The sequence below is a fragment of the Molossus molossus genome, unplaced genomic scaffold (assembly GCF_014108415.1).
Source record: "Molossus molossus isolate mMolMol1 unplaced genomic scaffold, mMolMol1.p scaffold_m16_p_1, whole genome shotgun sequence".
Lineage (NCBI taxonomy): Eukaryota > Metazoa > Chordata > Mammalia > Chiroptera > Molossidae > Molossus > Molossus molossus.
The window spans coordinates 66,921,670-66,946,259 of NW_023425344.1; the positions used below are offsets into that span (position 1 = coordinate 66,921,670).

The window sequence follows — 24,590 nt, forward strand, 5'->3', positions numbered from 1 at the left end:
AGTCCAAGGTTGATTTGTAGTAGTTTTTGTGCCAGGAGACAGAGAATCCTTGACATATGGTATGATTGAATATATAAAAAGAAAAGATAAGTTAGTGATAGAAGAAGATAGAAAGATGAAAGAGAAGTCATTACATTTTGTCTTCTTCAGCCTCACCTCCCTCATTCCTTAATAAATACTGTCTTTATTTTTCCTGACCATCAAGATTGTGTACCTGAGTTGCCTTCTTTTGTAGGTCACCACTGTGAACCCTGTAATAACCCTGCAGACTTCTTCCGGGATGTTATCAATGGAGACTCCTCTGCCGTGGTATTAAACAGAGAGAACAGGTATGTGAATCTGTTGAGAGTTACAAATTATCACCCAATTGAATTGCCTGCCGTTGAGCAGTGTGGTAGCTCACTGAAATGTGGCTTTGTGAATTTATATTACTAATGCTGCCCTCTGATACCAGTTGCCTTAGTTTGTTCAGGATGATATAACAAGAATACCATAGGCTAGGTGGCTTAAACAACAAACATTTATTTCTCTCAGTTCTAGAGTCTGGTAAGTCCAAGTTCAGGGCATGAGCAATCGGTGTTTGTGAGGTTCCTGGTTCATTGGCGGACCACCATCTTCTCATTGCCTCTTCACATGGTAGAGAGTGGGGAGGGACCTCTTGGAGCCTCTTTTATAAGGCGGTAAATCCCATTCATGTGGGCTCCACCTCATGACCTAATCACTACTCATATACCCCACCTTCAAATACCTTCACATTGGGTTGCAGCGTATGAATATTTTTTTGGGGGGTGGTGGATAAACATTTAGTCAATAGCATCAATCACTACAGACATTGTTGTCCATTAGTGCTGTATTCTTAATTAGTAAATGATCATTTATAGGACACTGTCAGTTCTGAAGGGAGTTTTCCTTTTAAAAATTCTTGTTTTTATATTGTGTCTTATAATAAGAAACTTTACAAATTATGCATTTGTACATAATAGAAAGAAAGGCAGATTTTTCTATGAGGAATTACAACTCCCTAAGGTAAGAAGTTTATTTTTGCCCGGCTGGTGTTGCTCAGTGGTTAACCATCAACCTATGCACCAAGAGGTCACCAGTTCAATTCACGGTCAGGGCACATGCCCAGGTTGTGGGCCCAATCCCCAGAGGGGGCATGCAGGAGGCAGCCAATCGATGTTCTCTCTCATCGATGTTTCTCTCTCTCTCCCTTCCTCTTTCTCTAAAATCAATAAAGAAAAAATATGTTTTTAAAAAGAAGTTTATTTTAAAAGAATTAGAGTACAAATATTATCGCTAGGAAATGGTGAGTGGTTTTGCTGTATTATACATTTATGGAAGTAGTCAGGCCAATTATCAATATTTTTCTAATGTGTAAAGCAATGACAGATCTAAGAATTTTTTTATATTTAAGCTTAGAATTAAGTGTTAGGGAAGAATCCAAGAAAGGGGTTCCAGATAAATGGGCTAAATCTGTTATTTTGTTAATGTTTCACACTGTCTACTTTGATTCCAAAGCCAAGGAGACTGAAGAGCCTCCCAAGAGAGATGAGCCACTCATAGAAAAATTAGCTGAGTTTTATGTCAACTCCGCCTTCTTCAGAGAAACAAAAGTTGAGTTGGATCAACTCTTAGGGGTTCATAAAAGGAAGAAGAGCTCAGTCTTCAAGGAGATCACCTATACCACCTCCTTCTGTCATCAACTCAGATGGATTGCCAAGCGCTCCTTCAAAAACTTACTGGGAGAGGAGATATAGCTCAGTGGTAGAGCATTTGACTGCAAAAACGTACTGGGTAATCCCCAGGCTTCTACAGCTGAGGTAGCCTGACGGATTCTTCTAATTCTGCTGTGAAACACTCACGTGGGGACAATAGATTCTCATAAAGCCTCTGTTATCTTCTGTGCACACTTCCACCTTACTCCATTTGGCATATGGAAACAGACAGTATTATAAACTAAACACAATTAAGTTTCAGCTGATAGAAAACTGTTGAAAGTGGTTTTTTGGACTACCTGATTCAGAATTTTTATTGATTTAGACAAGTTGTAATAGATTATCTTTGTAGAGAAAATTCTTTTTCAAGAAAAGGTGAAGTAATCATTTAGTCACATTTGTGGTCTTCTGGGAAGATGTCCTGGAATATTCACCAAATTCCTATTGATCATGCGCTATGTTTGGGAGCTTGTACAGAGCAGTGAACATAATGGATCAAAATAAAAATCCCTGCTCTCCTGGAGCATCCTTTCTTTTGAGAAGAGATGACTGATAAAATCATACAGAAATTAACATATATGGTGTGGCAGAAGGAAAAATGGGCCATGGAGAAAGTTTAAGCAGGAAAGTGGAAAAAGGGGGAGAGAGAAGGAAAGGAGAGGGGAAATGAAGAAGAGAGGTAAATGCGGTTGGTTTGCATTTTATTTTTATTTTTTTAAAATTTATCTTTATTGTTGATGTTCAGCTATTTCTCCCCCATTGACCGCCTCCTCCCCTGACCTGCCTCCCCCAACCTTCACCATACTATTGTTTTTGTCCATTGGTTTTGCATATATGCATTCAAGTTCTTTGGTTTATCTTTTCTCGCCCCCTCCCTTCTCCCTTCCTTCTGAGGTTCAACAATCTGTTCCCTGCTTCCATGACTCTGGATATATTTTGTTTGTCAGTTTAATTTTCATTAGATTCCACATATAAGTGAGATCATGTAATATTTGTCTTTCTCTGACCAGCTTATTTTGTTTAGCATAATGCTCTCCAGGTTCCTCCATGTCCTCTCAGAGGGTAAGAGATCTTTCTTCCTTACAGCTGCATAGTATTCCATTGTGTATATGTACCTCTGCCTTTTTATCCACTCAACTACTGATGGGCAGCTGGGCTTTTTCAGATTTTAGCTATTGTAAGTAGCACTGCTATGAACTTAGAGGTGCATATAGTCTTTCTGATTGGTGTTTCAGATCTTAGGCTATATTCTGAGAAGTGGGAAAACTAGGACAAATGGCAGTTCCATTATTAATTTTTTGAGGAAACACTGTATCATTTTCCATAGTGGCTGCACCAGTCTGCATTCCCACCAGCAGTGTGGTAGAGTCCCCTTTTCTCCACATCCTCGCCAGCACTTGCTGTTTGATGATTTTTGATGGTAGCCATTCTGGCAGGTGTCAGGTGATACCTCATAGTTGTTTTAATTTGCATCTCTCTGATGATTAGTGACATTGAGCATTTTTTCATGTCTCTTGGCCATTTATATGTTCATTTTGGAGAAGTGTCTATTCAGTTCCTGTACTCATTTTTTTTTCGTTTGGCTTTTTTTTTTTTTTTTTTTTTATTAATTAATTTTTGTTACAGATGTTTCTCCTTTTCCTCCACTAATTCCCCCTCCCCCCTCCCCGCCCTGTCCCCAGTTTGTTGTCCATGTCCACTGTTCATGCATACATGAATATAAGTTCTGTGGTTTATCTCTCCCCCACCATCCCCTCTTCTGGGGATTGTCAGTCTGTACCCCATCTCCACATCTCTGGGACTACCCGATTCCTCAGACTGTTATGTTTATTATATTCCACAAATAAGTGAGATCATATGATACTTGTCCTTCTCTGTTTGGCTTGCCTCACTCAGGATGATACTCTCCAGGTTCCTCCATGTCGTCTCAAAGAAAAAGAGATCTTTCTTTCTTACTGCTGCATAGTACTCCATTGTGTATATGTACCACCGCTTTTTTATCCATTCGTCTACTGATGGACACTTGGGCTGTTTCCAGATCTTAGCTATTGTAAATAGTGCTGCTACAAACATGGGGGTACATATATTTTTTCTGATTGGTGTTTCAGGCTTCTTAGGGGATATTCCTAGAAGCAGGATCACTGGGTCAAATGGAAGTTCAATTTTTAATTTTTTGAGGTAACACCATATTGTTTTCAATAGTGGCTGCACCAGTCTGCATTCCCACCAGCAGTGTACTAGAGTCCCCTTTTCTCCACACCCTCGCCAACACTTGTTGTTTAATGATTTGTTGATGGCGGCCATTCTGACAGGTGTGAGGTGATACCTCATTGTTGTTTTAATTTGCATCTCTCTGATGATTAGTGATGATGAGCATTTCTTCATATGTCTCTTAGCCATTTGTATGTCCTGTTTAGAGAGGTGTCTATTTAGTTCCTCTGCCCATTTTTTAATTGGGATTTTTGTCTTCCCTTTGTGGAGTTGTATGAGCACTCTATATGTATTGGAAATTAACCTCTTATCTGATATATCATTGGCAATTATGCTCTCCCATAGAGTGGGTAGCCTTTCCGTTTTGATGATTGTATCTTTCACTGTGCAGAAGCTTTTGAGTTTGACGTAGTCCCATGTGTTCATTTTCTTTTTTGTTTCTATTGCCCTAGGTGATGTATCAGTAAAAATTCTGCTGCGTATGATGTCTGAAATTTTGTTGCCTACAGTTTCTTCTAGGATTTTTATAGATTCATGAGTTACATTTAAGTCTTTTATCCATTTTGAGTTTATTCTTGTGTAGGGTGTAAGTTGATGGTCTAGTTTCATTTTTCTGCATGTAGCTATTCAATATTTCCAGCACCATTTATTAAAGAGGCTGTCCTTACTCCACTGTATGCTCTTGCCACCTTTGTCAAATATTAATTGAGCATATTGCCTTGGGTCCATGTCTGGGTTCTCGGTTCTGTTCCACTGGTCTATATGCCTGTTCTTGTGCCAGTACTAGGCTGTTTTGATTACGGTGGCTTTGTAGTATAATCTGAAATCTGGTAATGTGATCCCTCCAACTTTGTTCTTCCTTTTCAAGATTGCTGTGGCTATTCGAGGTCTGTTTTGGTTCCATATGAACTTTTGAAGTACTTGTTCTAATTCTGTGAAGTATTTCGTTGGTATTTTGATGGGGATTGCATTGAATCTATAGATTGCTTTGAGTAATATGGACATTTTAATTATGTTAATTCTCCCAATCCATGAACAGGGTATGTGCTTCCACTTTTGTATATCTTCCTCTATTTCTTTTTTCAATGACCTGTAGTTTTCTGTGAATAGTTCCTTTATTTCTTTGGTTAAGTTTATTCCTAGGTATCTTAATTTTTTTTTGCAGCAATGGTAAATGGGATTTTTTTCTTAGTTTCTCTTTCTGTGAGTTCATCCTTGGTGTGTAAGAATGCCATCGATTTCTTGACGTTAATTTTGTATCCTGCTACTTTGCCAAATTCATTTATTAAGTCGAGTACATTTTTGATGGAGTTTTTGGGGTTTTCTACGTATAGTATCATGTCATCTGCAAATAATGACAGTTTCATTTCCTCGTTTCCAATTTGGATCCCTTTTATATTTTCTTCCTGTCTGATTGCTGTAGCTAAGACTTCCAGGCTGTACTCATTTTTTAATTGATTATTTGTCTTTTGTTGAGTTCCATGAGTACTTTATATATTTTCAAAATTAACAGTTTATCAAATATATTATTGGCAAATATATTCTCCAATACAGTGGGTTCCCTTTTCATTTTGTTCATGGTTTCTTTTGCTGTGCAGAGGCAGCAAAATCTCAGACATCTCAGGTAGCAGAATTTACTGATACATCCACTGGACTCGCTCCTTCTGGGCTCCAGCATGGGGGAGGCAGCTTGAAAGGCGCCAGAGACATATGGAAAGGACTGAATTGTTTGCCATCAGAGAGAGCTGGAGAGGCAGCTTTCTCACCCACAGATGAACTGATGTGCTCTGATTTGCACTTTAATTTTTTTTTTTTTATCCAAAGAGAGAGAGAGAGAAAAACATTCATATGAGAGAGATGCATCAACTGGTGGCCACCCACGCAACCCCAACCAGGACATGGACAATTTGCAAATGAGGTACGTGCCCTTAGTGGGAACCAAACCCAGGACACTCTGGTCCATTGGCCAATGCTCTAACCTCTGAGCCAAACTGGCCCGGGCTGATTTGCATCAGTGGGAACCAAACCCAGGAGACTCTGGTCCACTGGCCAATGCTCTAACCTCTGAGCCAAACTGGCCTGGGCTGATTTGCATCAGATGATCAGGGAAGCCTTCACCTAGGTGTCAGTGAGTGCCCCTGAGTGCGAGAGGGGCTGCTGACTGAGGGGAGAGCCTGTGTGCAAATGCTGTTCCTTATCATTGATCTTCAGCCCCGAGGGATGCTAATCTAGGAGAGCACTAGACCCCTAGATCAATTGACCATGAACACAAATGTGGGAAGCAAGCTTGACTGTCCTTAAATAAGGCTGTCTTATTAAATTTCTCTTCATTAAGATGAAATAATGTTCTTTTTGTCTTTGATAGTTGTTGGTTATTGCTCCTTTCTGTTTTTTCTGTTATTCTGAAGCTCTCTGTCCTATAAAACCCTTGTATTTCGAGTTTCTTTCTAAGAAAACGAATTTAGACGGCTATTTATATTGTATTATCAATCACTGAATTTCTGCTGACTGCTGAAAGATGGCACGTAGTTGGCTCTAAGAACCATCACTGACTTCTTACCACGTGCACCACAATGGTCGTACCTCAGCACTGGGCCTTCCGAGTATTAATACCGAGAGTCCTGATCCCTCTTTGAGATGTACTGCTAACTGCTCCAGACATCTTTGGTACTTGTCATTTGGCATTTCTTTCAGAACAAGAGCACTTTTGTGTAGTATCAACCAAGAGTAAATTTTTATTCTTTTGGAGTGGATTTTGTGAATCAGGTCAACCTGATTCTGGGTTCTGTGAGACTTTGACAGGACTGTGCCTCAGCCGTGGGGGACTAAAAGCAGACTTTGGTGTTAAGCTTGGTTTTTCCCTACACTTCCAGCCAAACTTGTCTTGTGAAGGGCCAGATAGGGAATGTTTTAGGCTTTGCTGCCATGTGGTCTTAGTGTCAGGTTGTCACAGTTTAGAGAGAAAACTGCCAGTTTAGAGAAAAAACAGCCATCATAACATAAACAAATGAACATGGCTGGGGTCTAATGAAATGATTGGTGGACCCTGAAACTAGAATTTCATGTAAATTTCAAATAATCTGTTTATATTTGAATATCATATAAATATCTCTGGGGGTTTTTTTTCAACTATTGAAAAAAATGGTAATAATTGTCTTTATCTCGTGGACTGAAGAGAAATGCGTGAAGGGCACTGTTTGGCCTGTGGGTTTTTTAATTTGCCTGTATGTCATTTGCTTCTCTAAATGTTTGAATGTGTATCTATAAAAATGTTTTATGACTTCCTGCTCGTCAATCTTGTGTCTGTAGTCTTACAGTTCTAATGAGGTTGGAGCTAGTCATTTCCATGATTCAGACTTTGCTTCTGATAATGCATTTAACCAGAGGTTTTGTTGGGAAGATCTTGGACTGAATAGATTGTCTCTATAAGAAGATTTAATGTTCATTTAATGTGCCAAGGGTTTTCTGATCAAATCAATTTGAAAAACATCATATCTCTGGGAAATGCATCATTTCTATAAACATATTAAATATTTGAGTATGGATAATTTTCATAGCGATGCCCACAAACAGTCCTTAGAACTTACTTTAAGAAATGTTGGAAATCCTGGCCACGTGGGCTCAGCAGTTGAAGCATTGGCCCATGGATCGAAGGCTACCAGGTTTGATTCCGGTCAAGGACATGTACCTGAGTTGCAGGTTAGATCTTTGGCCCAGTAGGGGTCATGTGGGAGGCAACCCATTGATGTGTCTCTCTCACATGGATGTTTCTCTCCCCTTTCTACGTCCCTCCCTCCCTTCCTACCTCCTTTCCACTCTCTTTGAAAATCAATGAAAAAATATCCTTGGAAATGTTGGCAAACTCATATAATCCCAAATTTAGGGAACCTTTTTCCTGTTCAAAACAGAGGCCATATACACTGACAGTGTGTCCTTGCTCAGTTGTACAGTGTTAACTTTGTCTCTTTGATTCCCTTTTCTTTATTGAAAGAAAGAATAACATAGAAGCTTGCACCATGTGAAAGCCAGACAATGTTTTGGGATTCATTATTCTGTCAATATATTTGAAAGCTAACTCTGAAAATACTTTTAGAACTTTGAAATCTTTAGGAAATATCTGAATGATAATACTAATAATCTGTTAGTATAAGATATCAAGTTCGAATGCAAAAGAAAACATGTGGAGTTTCCCGTTTTAAAAGTCTGAATAGTCTGTCGTGTGAAACGACAGACTTGTGTACATGTGCATGCATACATGTTGATGGAGTCATCCTCACCTGTTGGAACCTTGATCTTTGACATGAAGTACAGTATTTTCTGAAGGTAATTTAACTATGCCAGGGTAATAGGTTTTATTCAAATTTCTTATTAACAATGGAATTTTTAAGGCCATCTGTAATCATATTCTTTCCAGTGTGTGGTGTTCACAAGCTAGCCCTCACAGATCACGGCCCTGTTTACCCACTTGGTTTGCTCCATGTCTAAAGTGTGCTTGACATGTTACTTCAAGTCTGATACCATTGCACGGCTATAATTCTTAACTTTGGAGGTTCCAAGATGCAGAGTGGGATATTTTCTTTGGATTACTGTTTTTCTTCTATTTTACATTTAATTCAATTTAAAAGTATAATAAGTAGAATTTCCTTAAATAAATAACATCATAATAAAACCCTTTACCCTTTGCTTATAGAAGTGTCCTTAAGAGAGATTTTATCAGTCTTAAGAACAGCAGTGCTGTTTATCCAGGCTTCTTAGGACTCGTCAAACAGACAGTAAGTGAAGGCAGTAGAGTGGGAAAGAATTGGCAGCTTAGTTCTACGCTGTGGGCTGTGGGCCCTACGGGCTGAGGTTGCTGGAGACACAGTGACAGGAGTGGGTAATGGAGCACTTGGTGCCCTCAGAGGACGCTGGCTGAGAGCTTTGGTGACAGTGACAGTGCACTTTTCCATGCAGGCCTGGAGCCTCCCCTACCCCATGCCATGGGAGGTTCCCAGCTTACTTACTAATTGTGAAAATTCCATTTCTAGAAATTTTGCTGTGTGCTTTAAAAATTGTACTTATTTTTATGTTAAGACTATATATATATATTGATTGATTTTTAATTGATTTTTAGAGAGAGAGGAAGGGATAGGGAGAGAGAGAGAAACATTAATGTGAGAGCAGAATATGGATCAGCTGCCTCCTACATGCCCCCTACCTAGGATCAATCCCAAAACCCAGGCATATACCCTGACTGGAATCGAGCCAGCAACCTTTCAGTACACGGGATCATGCCTAACTAACTGAGCCACACTGGCCAGGGCAAGAATATTTTAATATTGTGTTTCATCTGAACCTCTTGAAGTATTATAAAACTATGCATGTTTACTAGCACAAAGGTTGAAAATTCAGGCCAGAACTCTTAGCCACTTGCATTTTATTTTATTTTATTTTTTTATCCTCACCTTAGGACTTTTTTTCGATATTTTGTTCAGATAGAGTGGGAGGGGGAAAGAGAGAGAAACATCGACCTGAAAGGGACATATTGAGTGGTTGCCACCCACACAACCCAACCAGGGCCAGCAAGAAACTGCCCCGAGGTACGTGCCCTTAGCTGGAACCGAACCCGCGTCTCCTTGGGGCCGACGCTCTAACTGCTGAGCCAAACGGGCCAGGGCAGCCACTTGCATTTTATTTTCGTCCTCCACGACTTGGCTAGAGCCTTGCACTGTTCTCCTACTCTCTGTGGCTTTCCCAGGCTCAAGCCTGCTCGGGACCCTGAACCGGCAGTGCCCAGAACCCCCGGAGGAGTCTGTCTTTTCCAGTAGTCTACTTTGTTCTCCTTCAGTCTCCCCAACACAGATACATTAATTTTTATTTTAATTTAGAAAGCAGTCTAATAACACAGTGCTTTAAATTTCTCTAAGGACTTTGACCATGTCATTGAAAGTATCGATCTCAATGCAGTGCTTTGCTTATGTAGCCATATATATTTGTATTAATAAATGGTGTGTTAAGTTTTTACCTCTAATTGACAATCTTTTCTTTTTCTTTTTGAACATCTAATCATAACAGTGATCCTGGGACTGGTTTTAGGTGCCATTTTCTAGGATCTAACAAATGACCCTACGGGAATCCAGAATAGGTAAGTACTTTTGGATCTTGAATTTGAGAAAGAGCTGCTATTTTTTCCATGGTGCATGTGTCTATGCTCAACCACTGAGCCACACCGATCAGGCTACCCATTTTTAATGGAATTTTTAAATTGTTCTTATCTGCAGTTTCCAAACTTGCTAGCAGTTTATGGCTTTTACCTGTACACATGCTGTATTTCAACTTATCACAGGATCTAGTGCCTTGGACCTTTTGTGTTGTGCAGTGGGAAAAATTTGGAAACAGGTGTGTGGAATGTTAAAGAGGACTGGAAATCTAGCCATTAAAGATCTTGGAAGATGAATCCAGAGAAATAAAGAAGAGCTTTAGCTGTTCCTAAAAGTGTTTACTCTAGAAATAGAGCATTGAATTTATTTTAATTTGTGTTTTTGACTTACACTTGCTACCAGTTCTTCATCATTTGAAATTTCTTGGAGGTCACTGCTTTGCTTCACTCCTTTGGGAATGAATTATCCCAGGGAGGTGCTCTGTCTCATCTTTCTCTAACCTGTACAGCTGACAAGCTGGGTCTAACCATGTGTAGAATATGAGCTTTTTTGATCTAATAGTTATCTTACAAGGTGGTAGGGAAAACTAAAATATTAATGAGTATTAATTTTTTTTTTTTTTTATCCTCACCCGAGGACATTTTTGCAATTTTTATACAGATAGAGTGGGAGGGAGAGAGAGAGAGAGAGAAACATCGACGTGAAAGGGACACATCGAGTGGCTGCCACCCACACGACCGACCAGGGCCGGGGACAAACTGCAACCGAAGTATGTACCCTTAGCGGGAACCGAACCCGGGTCTCTCCAGACCGCAGGCCAACGCTCTAACTGCTGAGCCAAACCGGCCAGGGCTATTAATGAGTATTAAGAGTAAAGGTTTTTCACATCACACGTAACAGATTTTTCACCAATACTTTGCCCTGGCAAGAGAAACAAAGGAACAAATTAATAAATGGGACTAAATCAAACTGAAAAGCTTCTGAATGGCAAAAGAAACCAGCATCAAAATGAAAAGGGAACGCACCCTTTGGGAAAACATATCTGCCAATGATACATCGATTAAGGGGTTAATATTCAAACTAAATAAAGTACTCATACAGTTCAACAAAGGGAAGGCAAAGAATCCAATTAAAAAATGAGTAGAGGGCCCTGCCCATCCAACCTTCGGGCCACCCAAGCTGTTTCCGGAGGTTTTACCATAGGATTGGCCTATCTTGGATCGTGCTTCAGACTTTTCTAAAATCTCTCAAACAAGCAGCATCTGGTCTCAGCGAGCCCCATACCTCTCATTAAGTGGCCCCAGGCCTGGCACTAGAAGCAGCCAGCCTTGGTTCACAGCTTGGTTTTACCTCTGCACCTCCAAGCCCAGCACAAGAAGCAGCCATCTGCAGATCACTTTGTAGCTTATGCTGGGTGGCCCCAGGTAGAACACAGGCAGTGGCTGACTGGCCCCAGAACCAGCACACCCAGTGGACAGCTTCAGACCACATCAAAGCACCACCACCCAAGCACCTCCACAAGTGGCACACTTAATGAGTGGTCTCAGTAGATACCAGAGTCCTGATGAAGTAAGTCTTGTTCTCTGTGTTGGGCCCCTACACAGCTGATCCTCCAAGGCAGTCAGAGGCCAGTGGTCAGTGGGCACAGCCAGTCCTTGAAGCTCATCAGCCTGAGTAAGACCCTCCCGTTGATGTGCCAACAGCAATCAAGATTCAATTACACAGAAAGTATACAGTGACACTAGGGGTGCACCTTGAGGGCCCAGCTGGGGTGAACAGGGAGGTTGTTCCACTGGACCCTACAGGACACCTACAAAATAGGCCTATGAAGCCTAGGAGACATAGCAACTCTACCTAATGCATAGAAAGAAACACAGGGAAGCAGCTAAAATGAGGAGACGAAAAAACATGTCCCAAGTGAAAGAACAGAACAATATTCCAGGAAAAGAACTAAACAAAACAGAGATAAGCAATCACATGCAGAGTTCAGAACATTGGTTATAAGGTTACTCTAGGAATTTAGTGAGCCCTTCAAGGAACTTAAGGAGAACTCCAAGGAACTTAGTGAAAACACCAACAACATGAAAAAGGACCAGTCAGAAATGAAGGATGCACTAACTGAAATAAAGAATAATTTACAGGGAATCAATAGTGGAGTAGGTGAAGCCAAGAAGCAAACCATCGAATCAGAATATAACAAAGCAAAAAAAATTCAATCAGTACAGCAAAAAAAAAAAAAAAAAAAAAAAAGGAATCCAAAAGAATGAGGACAGTGTCAGGAGCCTCTGGAACAATGTCAAAAGTACCAATATTCGCATAATGGGGGTGCCGGAAGGAGAAGAGAGAAAGCAAGGAATTGAAAACCTATTTGAAAAAATGACAGAAAACTTCCCTAATTTGGCAAAGGAAATGGACATACAAGTCCAGAAGTGCAGAGCTCCAAACAAGATGAACACAAAGAAGTCCACACCAAGACACATCATTATGAAAATGCCAAAGGTTAAAGACAAGAGAGAATCTTAAAAGCAGCCAGAGAAAAGCAGTTCGTAACCTACAAAGGAGTTCCATTATGACTGCCAGCTGATTTCTCAAAAGAAACTTTGCAGGGCAGAAGGGAGTGGCAAGAGATATTGAAGGTGATGAAAAGCAATGACCTACCACCAAGATTACTCTATCCTGCAAATTAGAATCGATGTCCATATCAAGAGTTTCCTAAATAAGCCCTGGCTGGTTTGGCTCAGTGGTTAGTGTTGGCCTGCGGTTCAGAGAGACCCAGGTTCAGTTCCCGCTTAAGGCATGTGCCTCAGTTGCAGTTTGTCCCTGGCCCTGTTTGGGTCGGGCGGGTGGCAACCATTCGATGTGTCCCTTTCACGTCGATGTTTCTCTCTCTTCCTCTTTCTCCCTCCGACTCTATCTGAGCAAAAAATGAAAAAAATGTTGTCGCATGAGGACAAAAAAAAATCATTAAAAAAAAAGATTTTCCTACATAAGAAAAACTGAAGGAGTTCATCACCACCAAACCAGTATTATATAAGATGTTGAAGGGTCTTCTTGAAGGAGAAGAAGAACAAAACTATGAACAATAAAATGACAATTAATGCATATTTATCAACAATTGAATCTACGAAGAAAATGAGCAAGCAGAACAGAAATAGACTCATAAATACAGAGAACTTTTTGTTGCTTGCCAAATGAGAGGTGTTGGGGAGATGGGTGAAAAGGGTGAAGGAATTAAGAAGTACAAATTGGTTGTTAGACTGATGAACCTCAAAGGGAAGCAGGTAGGAAGGGTGGGATGAGATCAACCAAAGAATTTCTATGCATAACCAATGGACACAAACAACAGTGTGGGGAAGGCAGGAGGGGGGCGGGTTTGGGGGGAGAGGTCAATGGAAGAAAGAGAGGGGGACATCTGTAATACATTCAACAATAAAGAATAGTTTTTAAAAAATGGATAGGGAACCTAAATAGACACTTCTCCAAATGAGACATACAAATGGCCAAGAGACATGAAAAAATGCTCAATGTCACTAATCATCAGAGAGATGCAAATTAAAACAACTATGAGGTATCACCTGACACCTGCCAGAATGGCTACCATCAAAAATCATCAAACAGCAAGTGCTGGCGAGGATGTGGAGAAAAGGGGACTCTACCACACTGCTGGTGGGAATGCAGACTGGTGCAGCCACTATGGAAAATGATACAGTGTTTCCTCAAAAAATTAATAATGGAACTGCCATTTGTCCCAGTGATCCCACTTTATGAACAGATCCTAAAACCTGAAACACCAATTAGAAAGAATATGTGCACCCCTATTTCATAGCAGCGCTATTTACAATAGCTAAGATCTGGAAAAGCCTGGGTGCCCATCCATAGATGAGTGGATAAAAAAGCCATGGTACTGGATTGGAAGAATTAACATCATTAAAATGTCCATACTACCCAAAGCAATCTATAGATTCAATGCAATCCCCATCAAAATACCAACGACATATTTCATAGAACTAGAACAAATACTTCAAAAGTTCATATGGAACCAAAAAAGACCCCGAATAGCCACAGCAATCTTGAAAAAGAAGAACAAAGTAGGTGGGATCACAATACCAGATATCAGGTTGTACTACAAAGCGACTGTAACCAAAACAGCCTGGTACTGGCACAAGAACAGGCATATAGACCAGTGGAACAGAACTGAAAACCCAGAAATGGACCCAAGGCAATATGCTCAATTAATATTTGACAAAGGTGGCAAGAGCATACAGTGGAGTAAAGACAGCCTCTTTAATAAATGGTGTTGGGAAAACTGGACAGCTACATGCAAAAAATTGAAACTAGACCATCAACTTACACCATACACAAAAATAAACTCAAAATGGATAAAAGACTTAAATGTGACCCGTGAATCCATAAAAATTCTAGAAGAAAATGTAGGCAACAAAATTTCTGACATCATACGGAGCAGAATTTTCACTGATACATCACCTAAGGCAACAGAAATAAAGGAGAAAATGAACACATGGGACTACATCAAACTCAAAAGCTTCTGCACAGCAAAAGAAACAATCATCAAAATGGAAAGGCTACCCACTGTATGGGAGAACATCATTGCCAATGATGTATCAGATAAGGGGTTAATTTCCAATATATATAGAGTGCTCATACAACTCCACAAAAGGAAGACAAAGAACCCAATTAAAAAATGGGCAGAGAAGCTGAATAGACACCTCTCCAAACAGGACATACAAATGGCCAAGAGACATATGAAGAAATGCTCAACATCACTAATCATCAGAGAAATGCAAATTAAAACAACAATGAGGTATCATCTCACACCTGTCAGAATGGCCGCCATCAACAAATCATCAAACAACAAGTGTTGGCAAGGGTGTGGAGAAAAGGGGACTCTAATACACTGCTGGTGGGAATGCAGACTGGTGCAGCCGCTATGGAAAACAATATGGTGTTACCTCAAAAAATTAAAAATTGAACTTCCATTTGACCCAGTGATCCCACTGCTGGGAATATACCCTAAGAAGCCTGAAACACCAATCAGGAAGAATATATGTACCCCCATGTTCATAGCAGCACTATTTACAATAGCTCAGATCTGGAAACAGCCCAAGTGTCCACCAGTAGACGAATGGATAAAAAAGCTGTGGTACATATACACAATGGAGTACTATGCAGCGGTAAGAAAGAAAGATCTCTTATCCTTTGAGACGACATGGAGGGACCTGGAAAGTATTATCCTAAGTGAAAGAAGCCAAGCAGAAAAAGACAAATACCACATGATCTCACTTATATACGGAATATAATGAACATAACAGTCTGAGGAATACAGTAGACCCAGACACATGGAAGTAGGGCACAGACTGACATCCCTCAGAAGAGGAGATGGGGCGGGGGGGAGATAAACCACAGAACTTATATGCATGTGTGCATGACCAATGGACATGGACAACTAAGCCGGGGACGGGGGGGGGGTGCCAATGGGGTGAAAAGGTAAAATATCTGTAACAAAAAAATAAATAAAAATTCATTAAAAAAAAAAAAAAAAAGCCATGGTACATGTACACAATGGAATACTATGCAGCTGTAAGGAGGAAAGATTTCTTACCCTTTGAGAGGACATTGAGGGATTGGAGAGTATTATGCTGAGTAAAATAAGCCAGTCAGAGAAAGACAAGTACCACATGATCTCACTCTTTTATGGAATATCATGAACAAAATAAGCTGATGATCAAAAAAGATCCAGAGACATGAAAGTAGGGAACAGACTGACAAACCTTAGAGGAATAAGGGTTAGGGGGACGGGAAGAGATAAACCAAAGAACGTATGTGCATAACCAATGGACACAGGTAGTAGCTGGGGAAGGAAAGAGGGGTTGGGAGCAGGAGGGGAAGCCAATGGGGGTAAAAATTGGGACATCTATAATACTCTCTAAAATAAATAAACAAGATTAAAGGTATTTAGAGAATGTATTTGGATCCCTAAATAGACACAAAATATATGGAGTACCACCTTAAAAAATTAGAATACATTAAGTTATTGAACAATGAAGCTATATTTACTATAAACATTATTTTATGGTAGGGAAGGAATTTCACTATCTACTAGTTCAGAATCACTATGAACATTATTGTACTGTTAGCTGAAAGACTTATTTCCTAAGACATTAGGCCTGTTTTGGGGTCTACAAAGTTGTATACCTGCTTGTGTACTGGACCTGGCTATTTAATGCAGTCTGTTGTCTAAGTTCTTTTTGTTTTATAAATAATGTACCACTTAATCTCTGTTAGTTTCCACTGGCATCCTCAGTGTCAATGAAACTGTTTGGTTACCCAGGGAAGTGCACCGCAGCCCCGGGCACGCTGGCATGCTCTCATACAGTGTAGGGGTCTACCAACGCGCAGCTGAACTGAGCGCTTTTGTTTGCTTGTTTGTTTTTTTAGACCTCAATCATTTTACTCAGAGAGAAGCATTAATATTCTTTGTTTTCACCCTGAGCGGTTTGGCTCAGTGGTTGGAGCATCGGCCTGCGGACCAGAGAGTCCCGGGTTCAGTTCCCACTAGGGGCACATACCAAAATATATATATTTGCCCTTTTCTTGCACTTGCACAAATTATTTTTTTCTTTATAAACATGATTTGCTTTCATTTGGAGCACATTGGAAACCATGTTGGCAGTGTGTTGTCCCGGTTCGTATGAAGGTTCTTCTGAGGATTGGGTGGGGAATGTATATAGCAAGGTATCAGTACAAGGTTCCTTCGAATCTCTTAATTTGCCTCCTCATGTCTTAGTTTCTTCCTTCTCTCAACTGTGCCAGAGCAACTAATAGAGGCTTTAAATTTTCCAAGCTTTATTTCTGTTTCTTCATTAGCATGGTACTTGTGTTTTTGTTGCTGAAACTTAATGGTGGTAGCATATTTATGACCTATGTAATCATCACTTTGGCTGCCATAACAAAGAACCACAGACTGGATGGATTAAACAACAGAAATTTATTTCTTTATAGTTCTGGAGAATTGGGTGCCAGCACATGGAGTTCTGATGAGGGCCCCCTTCTGTCTTCCTGCCTTCCTGCAGTGTCCTCCCATGGCACAGGGGGCGCTCTGGCGGCTCCCCCTTTTTTCTAAGAGCACTAATCTTGTCATGCGCCCCCCAGAGTTTCATGGAAACGGAATTACCTTCCAAAGATGCTCCATCTAAATGTCATCTCGAGAGCTAGGGCTTCAAAATAGGGATTTGGCGAAGACATATTTCAATCCATGGCCATGCAGGACTGAGAATGTCATCAGTATGGAGTCCCAGGGGCACCACTGTGGAGATACTGGGACGGGAGAGGCCCGAGGGGGCTCACATCTTTCCCTCACTTTTAACCTGAACAGTTGTTTAACATGTATCATTTGAGGAAAGAGTTAGCAGGTCGGTTTGATCTAAGAATGTTTAATGGACTGCAGTGCTCGTTCCCCTTCTCTCCCGGCAGAGCTGGGGTCTCTTCTTCCCGACCAACCCCCAGTGTTCCAGGGGTGTGCCCTCCGCGGAGCGCCTAGTGGGGGGAAGCAGCTCTTCATGTGCGTATGTGTCTGTTTTGTGAAGGGGGCTGTCCCGTGTCAGGTTTGACGCTGACAGGGAGGTATGATTGGGGGGCACGATCCTGAAGGAAGTGCCCTGTGGTTTTTCATCATGAGAACGGAAGGAGTGAGAGGTTTAGGGACCCGAAGCTGCAGTGGGGCGTGGAGAACAGGGCACCACCTCCTTCATACCCAGAGGCGGGGGAAAGCAAAGCCTGTGTGACCACTGAGATCAGCTGCCCAACTGCTGTCTTTCCAGGAAACCCCGAGTCGGAAGAGCGGGAGGAGATGCAGAATGTGTTCACCTGGAGTGGGGCTCCCAGGGCAAAATGGGCGGCACTAGGGGGGGTTCTGTGATGAGAAGAGGGGCCCTCACACACAGCTCTGGGGAAGGACGTCTCAGGGGAGGCCTGTACCTCACTCAGATGGTGCCTGATGCTGACTGTGTGAAGGAGGTGGGTTAACCTGGAGGATGTGAGAAGCTGTAGTTAGACTCCTGCTGGCAGCAGAATGGTTCAATCATCTGGTCTGTGCCTCCTTATACTAATGTGGGTGCATGGTGTGCATTTTTGCTTTTTAGGCATGAACAGAGTGTCCTCTTATTTCTTTGGCACGCTGCTATCTGATGTACTACCAATGAGGATGTTAGCAAGTATTCTATTCACGTGTATAACCTACTTCTTGTTAGGTAAGCAACAAGACATAAAGAGGGTGTGTGTCGTCTCAGATGGAAGGGGAAGTCATTTATTTTCGAAAGCATGTCTTTGGTTCACAAAACTATAAACCCAGCCACAACATAAAAAAGCATCTATCTGTTGTTCACACTCTGAAACAACTGTTCTCTGAGGTCATTTATGTCAAGACTTTTTCCAAATTAACTTTTATACCTATATATAAAACTATAGTTTACTCAGTGATGGTATGTTTTATATATATATATGGTATGTTTTATATATATATTTTATCCTCACCCGAGGACATTTTTTGATATTTTGTTCAGATAGAGTGGGAGGGAGAGAGAGAGAGAGAAACATCGACGTGAAGGGACACATCGAGTGGCTGCCACCTGCACGACCAACCAGGGCCGGGGACAAACTGCAACCGAGGTACGTGCCCTTAGCGGAGACCGAACCCGGGTCTCTCTGTACCGCAGGCCGACGCTCTAACCACGGAGCAAAACCGGCCAGGGCCTCATAGTTGTTTTTAATTTGCATCTCACTGATGGTTAGTGATGTAAAACATTTTTTCATATGTCTCTTGGCCATTTGTATGTCTCTTTTGGATCAGTGTCTATTTAGGTCCTCTGCCCATTTTTTAATTGGATTCTGTGTCTTCTTTTTGTTGAGTTGTATGAGTACTCTATATATTTTGGAGATTAACCCCTTATCTGATGTATCGTTGGCAATTAAGCTCTCCCTTGTAGCGGGTTTCCTTTCCATTTTGATGCTTGCTTCTTTTGCTGTGCAGAAGCTTTTTATTTTGATGTAGTTCCATTTACTCATTTTTTTTCTTTGTTTCTCTTGCCTTAGGAGTTTTATCAGTGAAAATACTGTTAAATACTGCTGGGTGTGAAGTCTGAAATTTTGTTGCCTACATTTCTTCTAGAACTTTTATGGATTCACAAGTCACGTTTAAGTCTTTTATCTATTTTGAGTTTATTCTTGTGTGTGGTATAAGTTGGTGGTCTAGCTTCATTTTTTTTTTTTTTAATTAATTCATTGATTTTTGTCACAGATGTTTCTCCTTATTCCCCCACTGATTCCGCCCTCCCCCCCTCCGCCCTGTCCCCAGCTATGTTGTCCATGACTATTATTCATGCATACATGCATATAAGTTCTGTGGGTTATCTCTTCCCCCCACCCACTCTTCTGAGGATTGTCAGTTTGTACCTCACTTCCATGTCTCTGGGACTACCCCATTAGCTTCATTTCAGCATGTAGCTGTCTAATTTTCCCAACACCATTGTTTCTTTTTTTTCTGTAGGGAGAGAGAGAGAGAGAAACATCGACGTGAAAGAGACACATCGAGTGGTTGCCACCCGCATGACCCAACCAGGGCCAGGGACAAACTGCAACTGAGGTACATGCCCTTAGCTGGAACCAAACCCGGGTCTCTCTGGGCCGCGGGCCGACACTCTAACCGCTGAGCCAAACCGGCCAGGGCCCAATACCATTTATTAAAAGGCTGCCTTTCCTCCATTGTATGCTCTTGCCACCTTTGTCAAATATTAATTGTGCATAATATCTTGGCTCAATGTCTGGGTTCTTGGTCTGTTCCATTAATCTATATGCCTGTTCTTGCGCCAGTACCAGGCTGTTTTGATTACATTGGCCTTGTAGTATAACCTGATATCTGGTATTGTCATCCCTCCTACTTTGTTCTTCTTTTTCAAGATTGCTGTGGCTATTTGGAGTCTTTTTTTGGTTTCATAGAAACTATTGAAGTTTTTGTTCTAGTTTCGTGAAATATGTCGTTGGTATTTTAGAAGTCCATTGAGCAGCGGAGTGTTGTTGGTATTTTAATGGGGATTGCATTGAATCTATTGATTGCTTTGGGTAGTATGAACATTTTAATGATGTTAATTCTTCCAATCCATGAACAAGGTATACACTTCCACTTCTTTATATATTTCTCTATTTCCTTTTTCAATATCCTGTAGTTTTCTGCAAAGATCTTTTACTTCTTTGGTTAAATTTATTTCTAGGTATCTTAGTTTTTTTGCTACAGTTGTAAATGAATTTTTTTTTTTTAGTTTCTCTTTTTGTGAGTTCATTGTTGATGTATAACAATGCCGTTGATCTCTTGATGTTAATTTTGTATCCTGATACTTTGCCAAATACATTTATTAGCTCTACTACAGTTTTGATGGAGTCTTTAGGGTTTTCTATGTACAATATCATGTCATCTGCAAATAATGACAGTTTCACATCCTCCTTTCCCATTTGGATCCCTTTTATTTTTTTCTTCATGTCTAATTGCTGTGGCTAAGACTTCCAGAACTATGTTCAATAAAAGAGGCAAAAATGGGCATTTCTGTCTTGTTCATGTTCTTCAGGGAAATGCTTTTGGTTTTTGCCCATTAAGTACAATGTTTGCCATAAGTTTTTCATATATAAATTTTATTAGGTCAAGATACGGTCCCTGCCCTGGTCAGTTTGGCTCAGCGGTTACAACTTCAGCCTGCAGTTCAGAGAGACACGGGTTCAGTTCCCGCTAAGGGCAAGTACGTCAGTTGCAGTTTGTCCTTGGCTTTGGTTGTGTCCCTTTTACATGGATGTTTCTCTCTCTCTCTGTCTTCTCTCTCTCCTTCCCACTCTTTTGAACAAAAAATGGAAGAATGTCCTCGGGTGAGGATTAAAAAAAAAGATATGGTCCCTTTATTCCCACATGGCTGTGCTGGATTTTGTCAAATGTGTTTTCAGCATCTATTAATATGATCATATGGTTTTCATCTTTCATTTTGTTTATGTGGTGTATCGCATTTATTGATTTGTGAATATTGTACCAGCCTTCCATCCCTGGGGTGAATCCCTCTTGGTCATGATGAATAATTTTTTTATGTATCGCTGGATTCGATTTGCTAATATTTTGTTAAGGATCTGTGTTCATCCATGATATTGGCCTCTAGTTTTCTTTCTTTGTAGTGTCTCTATCTGGTTTTGGAATTAGAATTATGCTGGTTTCATAAAATGAGATTGGAAGTCTTCCTTCTTTGGATATTTTGTAGTAGTTTGAGGAGAATGGGTGTTACATCTTCTTTGAATGTTCCAGAAAACTCCCCCTGAAGCCATCTAGGTCTGGGCTTTTGTTTATTTGGAGTTTCTTGATTTACATCTTCATTTCTTTAGTTGTTATTGGTCTCTTCAAGATTCCTATCTCGTCCTGGTTCAGTTTTCAGAGACTGCGTGTTTCTAGAAATGTGTCCATTTATCCAAGATTGTCCAGATTGTTGCCGTATAATTGGTGATAGTAGTTTTTAACGATCCTTTGTATTTCTGTAGTTTCAGTTTTTACTTCTCCTCTTTTGTTTCTGATTTTGTTTATTTGGGTCCTCTCTTTGTTTCTTGGTGAGTCTGGTTAAGGGTCCATTAATCTTGTTTATCTTTTCAAAGAACCAGCTCTTTGTTTCATTGATCTTTTGAATTGTTGTTTTAGTTTCTATGTCATTTATTTCTGCTCTGACCTTTGCTGTTTCCTTCTATGTGCTTTGAGTTTTTCTTTTTGTTTACTTTCTAGTTCTTTCAGTTTTAGGGTTAGAAAGCCAGTTAGAAATTTTTCTTGTTTCTTGAGGTAGGCCTGTAGTGCTATGAACTTCCCTATCAGGACTCTTTCGCTGTGCCCTCTAAATTTTGTGTTGTTGTGTGTTCATTTTCATTGGTTTCCAGGAAGTTTTGAATTTCTTTCTTGATCTCCTTGCTAACACATTCATTGTGTAATAACATGTTATTTAGCCTCAATATGTTCAAATGTCTTTGGGTGTTTTTGTTGTAATTGATTTCTAGTTTCATGCCATTGTGATCTGAGAAGATGCCTGATATGATTTCAATCTTCTTGAACTTATAGAGACTTAGTTTGTGTCCTAATGTGTGGTCTATCTTGGAGATTGTCCCATGTGCACTTGAGAAGAATGTGAATTCTGCAGTTTTGCGGTGAAACTCTCTGTAGATATCTGTTAAAGCTGTTTGATGTAGTGCATCATTTAGAGTCTCTGTTTCCTTGTTAATTTCTTGTCTAGAGGATCTATCCAGTGATGTCAGCTGGGTGTTGAAGTCCCTGCTATGATTGCATTGCTGTCGATTTCTTCTTTGAAGTCCTCTAGAAGTTTTTTTTTCTTTGGAGGGCACTGAGATTTTTATGCTAAATCTCTCTCTCATAAGACAGTAGCCATATTACTCAAAGAGCCCCTTCTCAGAGCCGCAGGGAGAAGCAAATGCCCTTCTTCAGGAATAAAACACTATCCAGCAAGGCCAGAGAAATGCAAATTGAGGATTATTAACAGCAAGAGACTGCCAGCAAGCTTCTGCCCCATCTACTGGAAATCTTCTTACCCTGGACACCCGAGGAATTTTTTCATTTACTGAGGACAACAACCCAAGGCTCATCAAAAGATTGAGACTAGTAGCCTGCAGGCAAAAGCTAGAAGAAAACTGAACATTTGATTGGCCTGCAAATCTATCCAGGAAAGTAAGACTTGACAGTGGTGTTTAATATGGGTCCTACCTCATTCATCCAAACCCAGTAGAGGGAGCCAAAAGCAGCATAACACCAACACCCACAGGAAAAATTTGTCAGGCTCCAAAACCCATTGAGACAGCCAAAATGGTGAAACAAAGAAACAAATCCCAAATGAAAGAACAAGAGAATTCTACAGAAGAAGAGATCAATGAAATGCAATTAATCAACTTATCAGAGGTAGAGTTCAGAGTAATTATAATGAGGACGCTCAACAGCATATGTAAAGAGCTCAACAGCACGAGTAAAGTATAGAAATATTGAAAATCCACCCACTGCAAATGAAAAACCAGCAAACAAAAATGAAGAATGACATAGCAGAAATAAAGAAGACATTGGAAAGAATAACCAGCAGAGTAGAGGAGGCCAAGGACAGGATCAGTGAATTAGAAGATGGGGTAGAAAAATCACCCAATCAGAACACCAAAAAGAAAAAACAATTATAATACAGGAACACAGTATAAGAGAACTGTGGAACAAATGAAACATAACAACATTCGTGTCATAGGAGTTCCAGAAGAAGAAGAAAATGAACAAGGGTTAGAGAATAGGTTTGAAGAAATAGTGACAGAAAACTTCCCTAAATGGTGAAGGAAGAAGGCATTCAAGTTGAAGAAGCACAGAGACCCCCAAGTAAGAAGAACCCAAAATGGCCCACACCAAGACACATAATAATTAAAATGCCAAAAAGTAAAGACAAGGAGAGAATCCTAAAGGCAGCAAAAGATAAGCAACAGGTTACCTACGAAGGAACCCTCATGAGGCCATCAACTGACATCTCAACAGAGACATTACAGACCAGAAGGGAATGGCATGAAGTAATCAAGGTAATGGAAAACAAGGCTGTGAATCGAAGACTACCTCTTCCAGCAAGGCTATCATTCAAAATAGGTGAAATAAAGAGCTTCCCAGATTAAAGGGAAAAAATGGCTAAGGAAATATTTTAGCACCAAACAAGCACTGAAAGAAATGTTAAAAGGACTGCTGTAATAAGCAGAAAAAATAGCAAAAAACATAACCACAACAACAACAACAAAATGGCAATAAATCAGTACATATCAATAATAACCTTAAACGTAAATGGGTTAAATGCTCCAATCAAATGTCATAAAGTAGCTGATTGATAAGAAAGCAGGACTCATATATATCTTTCTTGCAAGAGACCCACTTCACAACAAAACTCACGAAAGTTGAAAGTGAAGGGATGAAAATAAATTTTAAGAAAATGGAAAGAAAATAAAAGCTGGGGTAGTACTACTCATACCCGATAAAACAGAAGTCAAAATGAAGGCCATATCTAGAGACAAAGATAATAGTGAAAGGATCTATCTAAAAGGAGGGCGTAACATACGCATCCTTATTTGCATACCCAGAATGCACTGCACCAAATCGAAGATTAAAAAGGAAAAACTTAAAACTGCTTCCTTTTATATTTTCTGAAAATTAGATTTTTATTTTAGAAATAGCCTGCAAATTTTTAGTTAGGCAATAAATCTTGTCATTAATTAGCCACCGTCAGTGTAATAGAAGTTGCTTTTACTCGAGGAGTGCCTGACAGTGTGTATTGGTATGTTTCTCTCTCTCCCATTTTTTTCGTGTGGGAGGCAACCAAAAATTTTTGGTGGCCTTGCTTTGGCAAGGCAGATGAATAATGAAAAAAAGAATAACTTGTGATCTTGTTTGTTCAGTACTACTTGTTCTTGATAGACAGTG

General features: G+C 40.2%; 1 pseudogene; it reads left to right on the forward strand.

Moving 5' to 3' along the window:
* LOC118628299 overlaps positions 1 to 24,590 on the forward strand; it is a 249,816-nt pseudogene that overhangs the window by 217,918 nt on the left and 7,308 nt on the right.